General features: G+C 44.4%; 1 protein-coding gene across 1 annotated transcript in view; it reads left to right on the forward strand.

Moving 5' to 3' along the window:
* Positions 1–16,195, forward strand: part of LOC126919967 (heat shock 70 kDa protein cognate 4-like) — a 58,070-nt gene that overhangs the window by 1,055 nt on the left and 40,820 nt on the right. The window lies entirely within an intron of this gene.

A 16,195-nucleotide genomic window follows, 5' to 3' on the forward strand; every position in this document is an offset into this window, starting at 1 on the left:
CTTATAAGTATTCTATACCTAGAATAATGAGTTAAGTTTACTAATATATGAATGGTAATTTATAGACAACTTTGATAAAGGATCGTTATGTCTCGGATTCCTTTTTGTATCGAACTGTAATTACTGATCCTTTTTAGTGGAACCCGATAGCATAGCATTGGCACGAGAAACGATTAGTTTCTGTTTGAGTGGTAGTAAATTACAGCGTCAGTTACACTCTCTGTTCTTTGAGCCAAAACTCGAATAGGCTGGCTGAAGTTCAGCCTGATGGTCATTCCTAATGTCATTGTATTCATTTAGCTATTTTCGAACTGTTATTGTCATCTTATCTACAACTAACATCTAGGAATTTACGCGTATGAACAATATTGCTATTTCCACTAAATCTAATCATAGAAACGATGTCAGATACGTCGTATATACTTCTGGCTTCATTATATTTTCCTTAATTTCGACATCGAACTCGAATCTACGTACGTCGTCATATTAAATTTATTACTCTTTTATGAGGAAACGTATTTGAAAACAGTCACTTAGAATCTCTTGCTTGCCACGATTTCTCGCGGCTTGTTCGATCGACTCTTACACATGAGACATCGATTATGAGCAAAGAATTATTCGAAAATGAATAATCGGTCGTGAGTCAACGGGCGCTCAGAGCGGAAAGTGGAGAGAGAGATGAACGCGTTATGTCGCTGTACGTGATTCATGGATTCTGCGCATTCGTTAAAAGCTGTTTTGTAGACGCTACTATAACGCTCGGGAATGTTAGATTAGATACGTAAGCGGCATTTATGGCGAATGGAATTAGAAGACCGGCTCCACTTATCAAGTCTGTACCTCGTTTCCGTTCGAGCTATCTTCGTCGAGCTATCGCCCCGGAGCGCAGGGAGGACGACCACCGGATCCAAAGGACTCTTTTTTTTCTCTATGTGTCACCCTTTTGTAGTCGTATATATTTTTGACGATGCAACAACGTTGTTATTCCTCTTACAAAGAACGCGTGTACGCGAACATCATCGATGCGTTTTCAGCAAGAACAAACCGGAAATATTTGCAAGGAAACCAACAAGAAATGGAGGAAAGGTGCGCAAAAAATGCATTAATATCAGTCTACTGTGAAGAGTGATCGCGTTGACTTTCAGATAACGTTAATATCCTCCTGATTGATTCTGAATGTTACGTAGCACTGGAGTCTGACCTCTCGTAACCTCTCAACTTCGACTCGGTTTCTTGGATGCATTCAGTTCTCTCAGTGGGTTAAGACGGCCCGGCACCATAAATATGGTGGTTGTTGTTGGATCCAAGCCCAGCTCTCGAAAGCTTTCTTGTGCACTGAGATGCATTGGATCGTCGATTTTCGCTGTTAGTTATGGAGCAAACCGACAGAACGTTTGTTAGTCTGGAAAACAGTTGTTTGGTGAACATCGGCGTGCAAAACGACCACATCGTCTGTTTCGCCCTCGCTAATTCCATTCTTCTTCGCAGTTATTCCTTCTATTCTCGCTACGTCTATATAGAAAATATATGTATATCATACCGAGTTCGTTCCTCGATTATGAGATAGCGAGTGCACGCTGACGAATTTAACGTTCTCTCGTTCGGATGGGAGTCGTTTCTTTCTCGCTTGGCACGAGAAGCGCCTCGATCACGAATCGTATCGTTCGCGAAAGATCCGAAGTCGCGCACACGTAATCTATTTCCGATGATAATTTACATAGAATTGTAACGACTGTTAATCCCTTCAGCGTCGTTTTGTCAAAGCACGTATATAGGAGCATTTGCTTGTTACGAGCTTTTTTGATCAACGGATCAAACACCACTAAGAAGGCCATCCACGAATACAATGACCTGATCGTTAACCCTCTTTCCGGCTGTTGTCACCAGGGTGCAATAGCCGAGAAAGCAACGGACTTCTGTATCCTCTGCGTTATCGCGCAAAACGTTTCAGCTTGGCTCACTGTTGTTGTTGCTTTATTATACCGTATTGTATTTGCTCGCTTAAAGTAATCGTACAATTACATGTATAAAGAATTAACGAAAAATTCCTCTAATTCCTTCCTTTCTCCTTTCACGAACGAAACATTAATTTACATTATAACGTTAGTTACATTTGTCCAGAATGCAATTATCCCGAGTTACGTTTCGCTCGTAACGCTTCCTCTCGCGTTTCTGCCCGCCAGCGGTCCAAGGTGAACCACACGGCCGTCGTGGCGGCAACATTCGGCTCTCGACAGTACGTTTTCTTTGCTCGCTCACGATTTTCACGATCGTGTACAGAGCGCAAGGAACACCGTAAGTATGACGTAATGTTCGTGTTGCATAATTCCACGGCAAAGGCTGCAACACTCGCACACCGCATCGCAACTATTCGTGTCAACTGTTATTCTTTGAACGACCCTCGCCGACTAGCTTGGCCGCTCGCATCCTTGAAGCTTGGAATTTATGGGACGAGGACACATGACCATGCGTATCGCTAGCGCTAATGATCTCTTTCGGTAGCGTTCGTGAAAGTTCATTGAACAATAAAGAACGCACCTGTCCGATCGTTAAACATCTTGAACGTTCATTTTGTCTATACCCATCTGTGTGCTCGATAGATCAGTTTCGGTTGGTGCACGCGGAGAAGAGAAGTCTGTCGTCGTAAATTACGACGTGCCGCGAATATCCCGCTCCTATCGAAATAAATTTTCACGAGCGCTTTCGAAATACGGTGGAACGCGGGAAAGTCCGCCTACTAATGAGGAGGCACGCGTGCACACGAAAGCCACGTAGCTTCCACTGTTTGATATCGTCACCGCGTATTTAGTTGCCGGCTAGCAGCATATTTGACTTGACAGAACTTTCCACGGGAATTACAGCTCTGACCCTAAACCATACTTGCTTTGTGTACTTATTGCGATTCAAAGTACTGACACGTCAGTACCTGAGTCCCCGTTGCATTGAAGCAAGAGAACTAGTAAAAACTATTCCAACGAAACGAGCCTGAAATTGCAATGCGAAAATGGTGTAACTTCCAGTTACGTTTGTTCTACGACACGACTGAGTGTAAGAAATTTTTATTGTCGCCACGGAAGGTAACTGGATAAAATTATATATAATAAAACACAGACGGCATAAGGGAGCCAGCATAACGAGAATGACCCCCATGTTCTCATATCAGACGACGTAAGTGGGACAAAAACGCCGATTTAAGATTCTTCTTTCTCCTTGTGGTGCTCTGACACAGGGTGATCGGCCGAAGTCTCCTCAACACACACTCGTAAAAATGCGTCGAGGGTTTCGACGAAATTAAGGAACTTTACAATTCACATTCCCCCGAATTATGTATGAGTCACATTATGGTCGAAAATCGTAATACGTTAAATTTCTTTTCTCCTAGTGAAGAGGATCCTCGTTAAGAGTTAAAATTTACAACCGCTTTGACGCATTAGTGGTTCCCACCAGAGTGCTTCCCGAAAGAATATAATCGTTTTATTTCGCCTTGTTCAATTTTCATCGATTGATGAACTTTAACGTGCTTGCACGTTCGCCTAAGATCTAATGGCGCCTAAGGAAGAATCGAATTTTCGCCTTCAGCAGCTAGCGTATGTGCAAAATCGACTGGTTAACCGCGATTTCATGTCATTCCTCGAGGGTGTGCATCCTGCCCTCGTGACATCGTCCCAGTGGTCCATTAAAGCCTGAGGAAGCAAGCTGGTCGTCGTGAACCGCAAAATCGTGCTATCTAGGACGATGCTTTCAGGATTCGACTGTGCTCCACACATCTCGAGAAAACTTGACGAAATTCACAGTTACAAAAGTGAACGCAATGGAATAATCAAGAGAAATTTATTCCCCAAACGAATATGAGTAATTAGGGTTACGTAGAGCAAATATTATACGTTGTAATATTAATTTAAACTAACGAGTCGCGATGGCGGAGTGACCGTACGTTTCGTAAATTCCAGGAAAATATTAACGCTGAAAGTACGTGTACACGTGTAATTTGAATTTTAAGTACAATTAAGTTAATTATTCCAAATATTTAATAGTGCCATTTTTCTTGATCAACGAATGCGAAATCCTCGAATTATTCGATTTACAGTTATGTAAACGTACGAAGAAATGTTAGTCTTCATCGTGCAAATGACGGGTTTATAATATTTTCAAGCAAGAACCGATTAAGCATTAGCTATTATGGTAGATACCACAAAAGTCGTTTTAATAATTAAAAAAGTTAATCCAACTTAATCGTCTTACTTGTTAAGTTTGCGTCGTAAACCTCCTTTTATGCATAACGAACAACCCTGTCTTTTGCATAACTCCCGACAAATTCCCTATCTCATCGGTCCCCTCGGTTTAGGGTTCGAGATTTCAACGCAACAAAAAACCACCCTTCTGTAACCCCTGCACCTGATAACCTGTGCACGTTAGAATCGAATTAAAATCACTCTCGTACCAGGGATTTATTCCCCGGCTACAACCTTCCTGCACTGTTCAGCCTCCGAAAACTTGTCTCCATTAAAATCAGATAACATTTGTCAGAGCCTTGGTTCACGTATACACGACCTGTGATCCTTTTCCGGAACAGCTTCGAGAACTATGACATTATGGAGGGATTAGCGCCAAGAAAGTCGAACGAAAGATGAAGGACCTAACTCTTGGACCATCTTTAAATGTCTTTCGCTGTATCCATAAAAACGGAAGCGATAAAGAAGTATATCTAAATGTAATACTTTTAAACAGTGAAATTTTTGGTGCGTAATTCAAATTTTCTACTCGGTTAGAGTGCGCAAGATACATAGACGTCAGTATGATAAACGTAGCTTTATGACTAGTTCAGATACAGTATTTGGTTATTACTCGTGAAAAACGAGGGCTGTCCATTTTTGTGTGCGTTAATACGAAGATATGGAGTTCATGCAATATATCAGCGATATTCCTAGCCTCGAACCTTATCCCCTTTATTCGAGTCGTGGCACGCGTAGGTACACACTCCGCCTACCGCAAAAGCCTTCGTCACGCAGGACGTGCTCGGTTTTTCACCGGCAATACACCCATGGTATTTCAGGACCATTTATACCCGTAGCTAAAGGTTAAATCTCTAGCAAACAGCTGCTCAAAAAGTCACTTGCCACCTAATTAATAGGAAATGCTTTTCCCTTGCTTTTTTTCTATTGTTATTTTCGAATAACTACCCTAAACCCCCAACTATTACAATTTCCTTTTAACTTCCTTTCAACATTCTTTCACCCTCTCGGCGAACACAAGATTTTACCATAGTTACGAACCAGTCTGTTCTACTTTTACCCGATAATCTATCGTTCTTGGATTTTTATTTTAACTCCACTCCGCAGAAATACTTCATTGATTATCTTGAGAGTATTCCATCGTAAACGCCACGAGAAATATGTACGTCTAAGTATCCTGAGCATTAATTTCTCAAACAGATTTCCGGCTCGTATTTTAGACGTTTTTGTCGAAACCTCGACACGACCGGCAGGACATCGTGCCAAGATTTCTCCTCATCGGAGAACACGGGCACGAAAATTTTGAAACAGCTACACTTAAGATGTTTCGCGAAGCCAGGAAAATCCTTTATTTCGATTTGTCGCGCAGACAAGGAGGAGCGGGTGTGTGCAGCAAGCACGGAAACGGGTAGGAGGAGAGAGAGAGAGAGAGAGAGAGAGAGAGAAAGGCGAAGGCACGAAATTTCACTTAGGCTTTTGTCCGGAGGAGGGTGACTTGCACGACTGAGTCACTGTGAGTATCCCAGGGCGATATACAGACAAGCTCCGTTAGACGTATATCTACGCTGTGTTTCTCATGTATATTTCGACGATCTGTCGGGGCCAAGAGTCGGCTAGAGCTTCGTTGATCCTTTCAAGGGTAAAAAACAGGCCTGCAAGAAACCGCGCTTTAATGGACGAAACGAGTTCCCAACCACATGAAGCAATATTGCTTCCGCCTTATATTCCCTCCTTGTTCTACCTCGTGCGATACTCCCCTCTTGCCGAGAATTCTCCTCGGTCCACGTTGAAATAACACCGATCACGCCGTACAGCCCCTGGCTGACGTGTTTCGAGCCACCTATATCTATCCTTCCCCGATGCTGCTTCTCCTTGTGCCACTTCGCGGTTTCTCCCTTGCGATTGAGACAAGCTACATCCGACGGGGAAAAAACACAAGAAGGAAGAGCCTAACTTCATTTAGTCGCGAAATAGGTATTCTACGGACAGTGATTGAACGACATTTAGAGGGCGCCGAAGGAAACTCTGAACAACAGGTTTAGCAAGGAAACCGGAGGTTTCCTCCTTGGGAAAACATTGTCCGCAGTTGTGTTCTCATTCGGCTGCACTTGTCTTTCTTATACCGTTTAATACAAGACGCACGAATGGTAGAAATTACGCTGTTTTCGATGTCCATTATGTAAATGGCGAACCATGGTCGTGGGGTTAAGTCGATGTACGCGGTATAGGAGCAGCATCATTGGCAACAATAGAATGACGGTACATCTTTGCGGCGTGACTCTCATTTATAGTCGTTCTGATGCAGAAGGATCGATGTTTAACGATCGACACGGACGACTCGAAGATGATTCATCGGTCGTTTGGTACACGTGGACGATGATTGGACATCTTCTGGGAGCAACTAGGGTTAAGAACGATTCGAACGATTGAATATATCGTAATAAGATTCGTGTCGTAAATACGTAATTGATTCACATATATAATTTTAGTTTTAGTTTTATTAACGGAATACTGTTGTCTGAATGAACATGTATCTGTCATGAAGAAAACCGTGACGTATACTGTCAAGGTAGGTTTACGATCGTGGCAAAAAGACATAGAAACGAGGAAGTCGAAATGAGTGCGAAGCAAAGAGAAAAAATGAGGTACGAGATAAAGGGAATTTTTCCTGGCGCACCGGAAGTAGTGTACCGCTCTAACAGAGTTCGAAAGAGTTAAACTTTATCGCTGGCAGTGAGAGAGGAAACGGTGGAAGGAAAAAGAGAAATGAATGGAGGATAGCAAAGAGGTCGAATAGAGAGCACAGAGCGGGAATGGGGTTCCGTTCTGGCCCTTGGAACTAAGTCTCTTTGTTCCAATTATCGCGGTTCTTCGTCGACCAACCGAGCTTGCCCGCAGAAGCGATTTGACCTTTTCCGTTTCCGGTTAACCGCACGGTAGATGCGGTTACTCTTTTCTTTGGTGACACGATTTTCTCTTGTTCGCAGGTGCTCGAACTTTTCCCATGTTGCAATTCACTTGATAACGTCCACGTCCCATCGCCTCGGGATCTACTCGGGCGACAGTGGTTCTTCCGATAGTGGAATCCGTTTCGCCGGAGATTAAACTCGCGGACGCTGACGCTAACAGCGCGCAAACGAAAGAAGGGAAACGGCACAGGCGTCGCCGGTTCATCGGGGGGAAGTCGCAAACAAAAAAAGAATCGCAGAACGAAAATGCCGCGACAATTTTCTAGACCTACATTTTCCGGCCAATTGAACTCCGCCAATGCTATCTACTTGCTTTTCGATTACAACAATGCTCCCTTCAGCAGGTTCAAGCACGCGTGCTCGTGCACCCTCTGACTAGCAATTATCTCGACACGCTTCAGGAAGGATCTCTTCGAGGGGTGAGAAACGGTTATCCCACGTGTCGTTTCTGTCCCGATCGGCTTCCTGTGACGCGTGTGTGCGTGTGCAAGTTCCGTACTCGAAGAACGCGCCTCGAGGGGTGGGTTGAACGCGATCGTTCCGCTAAGTTGAAGAAGGGATTCGAAGGCTGGAAGCCCCCGGGGGGAAAGGACAGGTTCAGAAGGAGAGACAGGGCGGGGAGTGAGTGGCTGATGCTACGGAGTCGCGTTGAGCCAGATGGATCGGCGATCGTTTGTCGTTCTTAACGCCACAGGGGCTCAACGGCGGCGTTGATATTCACCGACTGATGCCGGAAAAATTACCCGATTAGTTGGTACTCTCCCCTCACCTCCGCATTCTCCTCTTGTACCACTATACAGCATCCAGCAGCTCGTTCCTTTCTCCTTCGGCGAATCTCGACCAATCTGGCCCAATTCTCAACCCTCCTGAACTCCGTTCCAGCGTATGAGAACAACCCCCTACCTTGTAATGCACCCCCATTAATTAGGATTTTCCTAGCCAGAGAAATTAACGCGAACCGGCTAAAACCACACGGAACTAGGATAGCGATTTGTCTCGGTAACCTCCTTTACGAAACATCTATTTCCCATACATCATCCTTGTAAATTGTCCTTTCGAACAAAGTGATCCCGTATAATGCTCTGGTATAATTTACGAAGTGGTGTATATACCAAAAGTTGTACTGTACACGGTTTTCGTTAATCTTCACGAAGTTGAACAATAATCCGTATCGATAGATACGGAAAATAAAATAAATGCAACGTAATATAGGTACATAGCGAGAAAGGTAGTTTTAAAGACTCGTAATAGATACCTGTACAGATATGGGTAAGTATATACAAGTTTCGTCTTTGATAATGTAACCGACGGGATGCAGAATGTGGGCCGAGGGCAGAGAGTATAGGAGGGTGGTAAGAGTGGCTTAGGGGCTCTTAATAATTCGGATGCACCGAAGTGCCTCGTACCTACTCGCCTGGCCCCCTTCATATACATATATCTGCAGACACTTAGCGACCGTATAAGCAGAACATCCTGGAGGCAGAAGGGTTGGCGGGGGTAGCGGAGGAATACGTAAATTCGCGCTATGGCTGCCGCGTTGCTACAGGACTTTTATCGTGCAGAAACATTTACCGCGCTGCGCGGGGCATTTACATGCAAACGTGATCGCCTTCCATGTTTTCCTCCCTGACTTTCCTTCTTACGAAGGTCAACGCATTACGTTTTCCGTTCCATGTTTCCTTCATCCCTCCGCATCCTCTTCAACCCCGTTTCCATCTCTCTGTAGGAATTAGCCCTCTTCCTTTGCCTGCCACTTATTCGTCTCTCTCCATCGTATATAAGCGTTCTCTCTGCCTCTGTGCCGGATTCTGCGATTCTTTTCTCCTCGCTGGCACGTCACCCCTTCTATATTTTGCTCTTTTGTGCTTTTTGTAGCCGCCATTGGATACGAGAGGCACGGAACGCGTGAAGATGGAAAAAAACAGCCGCGAACGATCACAGCCGTCCGTGTATAAAGCACGGTCACAATTGCAATGCCACTTTCCGTATATTTGTTCTCCTATACATGCCATTCAGCGACGTATCAACAGGTTTTGGGGTGCGACGAGATCCGTCCACGGTATACCAGGGAAATCGTCTCCATTTATTTTCACGTTACGCGAAATAGGCGGTCGACTGATAAATCTTAAAGCGGAACGCGTTGATCAGGAATTATCGGCGTGTAGCTTTTATCCGTCGCCGTAATCCATTTCGTCGCGTCTATGGCGCAAAAGAAGCGTCCTATAAAGAACAATAAGGGATGTTGCCAGACTGAAACGAGGATTTGCGAGATGCATCGTATAAGGCCTCGAATTTCATACAGTTTCGTTTCTTTCTGCTTTTCCCTGTCGTTTACAAATTTATGTAAAAATTCCTTTCAGGTCCGATTTTCGCGCAAGTATCCAAAAAGAGTGTACAAGCGCATAAAAGGTTGGCGGAGAGCAACGCACCAGATACGGACGTTTCACAAAGCGGCTAGGATTTTAATAACTCGACGAACGCGCCCGTGATTTTAATCGCTTCTCGTCGATACGACGATCAAAGTTTCTGCACAGAAAGAACTACCGTCCGAAATTAAGGTAGCACGTGCTTAAACGAGAATTTCCGACGAGCGAAACGCGACCTGGTTGAAGTTTCTTGTAATTTCATGAGACGACGAAAACAAATTTTCCAATAATGGTGCTTGTCGCGACCATTAAGTACACTGGAGAATAGAAGGAGAGGTAGAGATGCGGGAAAAGGAACAGAGCCGTAAGAAGGAACAGGAAGTTCGTCAGTGACATATTAGAGAACGAGAGATGTTTCTCAACTGTGGGGGTGGGTCTACTCTGCCGGTCGTCGTACTTCGAGTCTTGTTGGATATGCATAGCACCGCGGTCATTTGTAACGCTCAACCCCTCTGGCGTATCTAAGGGAGCTTTTCGCGGCGGTGACCCTACCACCCTTCATCCGACCGCCGCTTGTTCTTCCTGTCTCTGCTCCTCTACAACGCCACCAACACTATCAGCTTCTTTTCTTTCGCGATGGGGGGTGACGTCACGCGAGAAAGCGACGTATCACCCGCCGGCAGTCATCCGGTGGCTCGCAAAACCCTTCTCGACACGACGCGACGTGACTCGCGACGTTAACTGGAGACAGGAGACTGCAGCGGGAGAAGAAATAAAGAAACGAAAGTAGAGAAAGAAAATTCAAAGCGAGAAAGAAAGGAGGAAGAAATGACGGTGGTGGTGCAACTGAAAGGGAAGCAACCGGAGAAAGGGAGTCAGAAGAACGAGTTTGCTACGACCTGACCTGCCGTTCCTCCAGTTTGTCCCGTTCCATGGTAGAAACAGAAGCCGACGAGCTGAGTCCTTTTCTTCCCTGCATCTTCCTTAGCTTCCTCTTGTCTTCTATATCCGGCAATCTCATTGCATCGGGCGGAAAACGTGTCTCGCGGAGATAATGAAGCTGACGAGAGAAAAACTATACCTGGCCCAGCGTGAAAGCGAACGGATAAATGTTTCCACCAGCTACCAGAGGACGTTAAACATGGGAATTGTTATCCTCGTTGCGGAAACTCCGCGATACGTTATATGGAAGCTTGTTCTCTGTTAATTGTGTATAATTTGAATAGCATCGCGGTGAATTTTTCAACAAGTCATCATACAAGACTTCGAAAAATTTCCATAAACAGCGACCGATCGTTTCACTTCAATCGCATCGATAATGGAACTCTACTAAGCGAAATAAAATCCTAATCGCGGTGCCATTATTTCCTCATTATACGCTATTACCGCTCTTACTCAAATGCAAAGTGACGTCGTAAAATTACTGTTACATAGTACACTAATGGTATTTATAATTATCCTTGTCAGGCGAAAGTCGCCTCGAACTAATTTCCTTCCGTTACGAGTAGAGCTCTCTAAAACGAAATCGTAACACATGGAAAACGTAGGAAATAGCTCCGTCGTGCCGTAGAATAATTTCGTAACTGGCGCATAGCTGCTTCTTCACATTCTATATATGTATATACATATAACTTATATATATGTGCATAACTTTGATAACCGAAGGACTGTCTCCGCTTTTGTACCTGATAGTTCACGTGGAGAGTTCACTACGTGAAACTCGTGGGCCAAGCCGTTTCAGGATTTTGAACGGCAGCAAAGGTCGAAAGCCGGCGCCGAACCTTAGCGAACCATTACGATAATCCTGTTGGACCTCTGGTGCTCGGGATTTGACTCCGGGCAAGGCGGTGATGGGGCGAGCATTAAATTCATCCCCGTTCGGACCTGGTGCTATACGTAACAAGGCACGAAGATCGCAATCCCGATATTTTCTACATCGAATGTTTCGCCAGGCTTTAGCCTCACTGGCTCGTATTATGAGTTGGTGGCGAGCCGAGCAATGTTGAAAATATTCTTATTGCTACGTTCGTATCTTTATCCATTCGTGTATTTTCCGCATCGGGTTCTTCCATTCGGAATAAATCATTTTATAATATGTACGCAAAAAATATTTCTTTTTAGTTTTCAAACAATTTTGAATATATATTGTAATAATTATGGTATTAAATTATAGCAAAGAGGAGAGAAGTATGAACGAATAGTATATCAAGTTTCGTTAAATTTCTCTGCAAGATACTATTTGAAAGCGAGGTCGCGATGTCAAGTTGAATCGTGAGTCTATTAGTAACCCAGGAGAATCGTAATGCCGATAATTTTTCTGTTTGAAGAGCGGCCCCTTTCAGTAAGAGAGTATTCATCCATATTCCACGCCGTCATAAAAGCTCCACACGCGCTTCTTCGGTGGATATTTTTCTTGGTGGTTTGCCAAGAAATGTCTCTTTCATTCCTCGTAAAGTTTCAGGAATATAAGTGTAACTCGCAGTAGTGCTGTACTCAACGCTCGTCGCTTTCTGTGTCCCTGATCGTTTAATAGTTTGAAACGGTGTATGATGCCAATAAATTGTTCACTCTAGCATTTAACACAAGAGAAAAGAGAAAACGAAATATCTTTTCGAGCTATTCAAATCATCAACAAATATAAAATTAGTAAATATAATTCGGAATTCCCTTGAATAGCGTTTCGTTCCATTTTTCCTTTCAAAATGTAGCGAACTTGTATCCGTCCGAATGGACACATTTTCAAGATGATATCGATTTCCCATTATGTCCTAAGCCACATCCCGCAAGACGTTCAATTGATCCTGCTAGCACACATTTGTCGCTACACGGAACGAGGAAGCCTACTTTCGCGAGCCTGTCATATTCTGCGGCCGATCTCCTTTTCTCTGCCCTTCTTCGCCTCCATCTTTCAGATTCGTTCGTTCTTATGATCTCTTAAAAAATGTTCGGCTACTTCGTGTCAATCCGTTTCCATCCGTCCGTTCATCCAGCTCTCTTATCCACGTACAAGCTTACATAGTACTCGATGGGAAATCTATGTAGGGTTCCTCTTCCCACTCAGACCACTTAATTAATTCAATCAATACAACACGCGACAAGCGTGTCACAGACATGCAGGCTCCCTGCTTCTGAGGGTCTAAACCCTTCGCCTTGCAAAACTCCGAATCATGGTCGTGAAAAATAATAAACCTCTTCTGCGTAAAATTAATCCCTTGAACGTTCCAAACCATATATTTCATCTGAACGTCAATCGTTGTGCGTTCATCGCTCGGAAGGAACAACGATCGAAAATGGATACTGTAAATAGTATTATTGAAAATTTTATTGAAGGCGTAAATCTCTGGTGGACACCACGTCTAGGATATTTAATGTAATAACGACGATTTACGCGAGGGCAGTAGGCAAAACGGACATCCTCGAGAATCGCCTCAGTCCTCGACGCGAGATAATTCGAACGAAGTGGCTGTGAATAGCAGATAAGCGGCGAAAGTTCTTCGTCTGGAAGCTAGAAAACGTAGCTCGCGACCACCGATTGCTCCAGACAGTCGCTCGCGACGCTTAAAAGCGCTCTCTCGCTCTCAGACCTCTCTCATTTATTTCTCGAGCGCGGAATCTCATAAAGACCGTTGAAGATCGATGAACATTCGTTGCGGATCCCGCATTCGTTCCAGCGTCGAGACGAAACGAGAAGAAACCAGAGCGCGAGAGATGGAAGGAGAAAGTATTAGACGTGAAGGAAAAGAGAGATTCGTGACGAGATCTGCTCGAAGGGATATTCATCGAAACGTGAAACGTTTTTTAAGGCAACATCGCGTACGAACACAGGCTGACGGATGGCGGAGGCTCTTTATCTCGTGGAGGATGCGGTCTTTATCGGGTCGGAAAGTACGTTAGCCACTGGTATCCCGGTAAGATTAGGATGTCGAGAATTGGTAAGTTGGGTTAGGCGGTCGTTTGGTTGGTGCAGATAAAGCGGAACGAAGTCGACAACCTGGATTTCCAAGTTCACGAACTTTGTTTCACTTGAAACCGATAATAAGGATAATAGGAGAACGGAGCGGCGCGGCGGCGCGTTGTTTCTCGAGTTGCACGCCGCTGAATATTTTCGTTAAGACAGGAAAGAGAAGAAAAAGTATATGAAGAATGTGAAAGCGAGGAAATTAAAAATCAAAAATCAAAAGATATTAAAGAAAAATGGGAAAGCGGAAAGGAGACCATCAATAAGGATTTCACAACCGCGAGTGCGCTGGTGCGCTGTTACGTAATAACGACTTTTAAAATACAGACCACCATGGTAGAACCCATGAAATTAATGCTCTGATGTCGTTAGGCAGATTCCCTTTCCATCGAACCCGTCGATCGTTCCCGCGGAACTTGCCGCGAACTGCAATTTCCACTGAGTTAAGTATTTTTTAACGAGCCACAGTTTTTTAATATCGCGAGGCCACTTAACGGATTTCGCCCGCGTATTTCCACGTAAGCCCATCGAACTAGAGAATTACCGAAGCTGAGAGAAAGAAGAGGACACGAGTATAGTAACTCGGGAAGGATTATTAGAGCGACCGCGATAATTTTCTAAGAATACCGAACGTATATACATACTCTGTATTCTCTTAGTACGCAATCCCTCGTTTATTATAAAGCAATATTTACACAGCGGTCTGGCCTTGTTCGTCCCTGCTTCTCGGCCACAACTCGTGGCCTCTTAGGACGGTAAGCTGGTTTTGGCTGACTCTTCTCTGGCTGGAATCTCGTGAATTAAAGGCAAAGTTGATAAACCCGAAAGAATGTTTGGATTTTCTGGCGAGATGCTGCGGAGAAGGGTTGCAGAAGCCGGAGGGAGGTCGCGGGGGGCGGCAAAGCATTCCGATCCTCGAGGGAAGCACCCTCGAGGATGCCGTACCGCACTGATGTGTGTTGTACCAAGCCGCAATGTACACACGCATTCACGTACACACTTACGCGCGTACTCGCCCAGCGCACGCGAATTCTTCTTCGTGCGGATACGTTGTACGCGAGCACGTGGATACGTATCCCGGATGTGATGCACATCATATCCATTCGCATATCTAGCGAGCATTTTCGAGACCGACCTAACGATTTCTCTGAACAAAATGAAAGAATGATTCCGAATGAAAAGGAACGAAGAGGAAATGGGCAACGAACAGTGTACGTAGAAAAAGTAGAAAAAAAAAGGAACCGGAATAGACGTATCGTTGAAAGGATTTCGATTCTCGACAAGAGCAATGTTTCCCGGGCGTTTCGAGCTTTCAATCTCAGCGTCGCTTGTGCGAGTTTCGAAATTATTCCAGGAAGTGGCGTGTCACTGTCGCGAATGTATATGCGAAATTTCGAATTTCGTTCGCGTCGTTTCGTATCCGGCCCGCGTCTCGAGACCTGTTCGCATGCCTCGAGCGAGATTAAAGGTAAACACCGCGCGAAGATTGGCAGTGGCAGTATTGACTGTTTGAGAAAATTGCAGCTACGGTTGAATAAGAGATTCGGCGACTGAAAAGAGTCTGCTAGGTCCGATGTGTACTCGCACTGAGATACGTTACCTAAGTAATGCATATTATATTTCGCGGATGAAGCTAGGAAACGTCGAACACCAGCTCCGATAATACCGATATGTATGCTCGGAAAGACGCGTAATCCCTGTCGTGAATCGATCGTAAAATACAAGCAGCCATGTTATCGACTATAAAATTGTATTTGCTCTTCGGATGTAGCGCGTCTGGCAAGAATAGAGTGGCAATAAACGCGAGGAAGAAGGATGAGATACGTAACGGATAGGCTGAAAGAAATTGTAACCACGCGGACGAGGTGACGGAGGATGGATTGAATGTCCTGTATCTTGGCGAAAAATGGAGGCAACGCTAGGTCACAAAATGAACATCGCAACACGTAGATGACAGTTGGAAAAGGTATGATATATCGATAAGAAAAGATAGATTTATGAAACTTAATCACGAGATTGGACTAATGTCCCTAAATTTTTGGTAATTACGGTTAACTAATTCATTAGGAAAATATTATGCTAACCGTTATACGATTATTCTTTGGTTAATTGCAGAAAATTATTTCCTAATGCTTACCATTACCAATGTAAACTACAACATCGATTAACCGATAAATCTAATCCCTTAGACCTCTATGTTAACTTTCAAGCGCGTGACTGTAAACGCGATGTCATAGCAGCGTCGACACGAAAGCAGGGTGCAAAAGCGCGACTACGGTGCTTTCGAACCGAACGATTTTATCTCGCCGCTTCAATTTTCCCAGGAAATTGAATTAACGTCACTCGAAAAGTGGCTGTACGCGCTCGTAATTTCGATACACGCGAGCACCAACTAATACTCCTAAACTTGTATGCATCGATGTTACGGAGATCTCGTGATTTCAACAAGGTAAACGCTTTAAGAACGAGTTTAAGATCGAGGCGACATCGATCGGTTTCACTTACGGACGAATGTCAATCTCATGGCGGGTTTAATTAACGGGAAAAATGTGAGATTCCGTAGTAGCCGCGACTGATGGAAATAAGGACGACAAATCGGGCAAGCTAATTGCAATCGGCGTCGTTGAACAGCCATCCACGACGAGTTACGTGCCAAACTTAACCGTAAGT

Source organism: Bombus affinis, chromosome 1 (genome assembly GCF_024516045.1).
Source record: "Bombus affinis isolate iyBomAffi1 chromosome 1, iyBomAffi1.2, whole genome shotgun sequence".
Classification (NCBI taxonomy): domain Eukaryota; kingdom Metazoa; phylum Arthropoda; class Insecta; order Hymenoptera; family Apidae; genus Bombus; species Bombus affinis.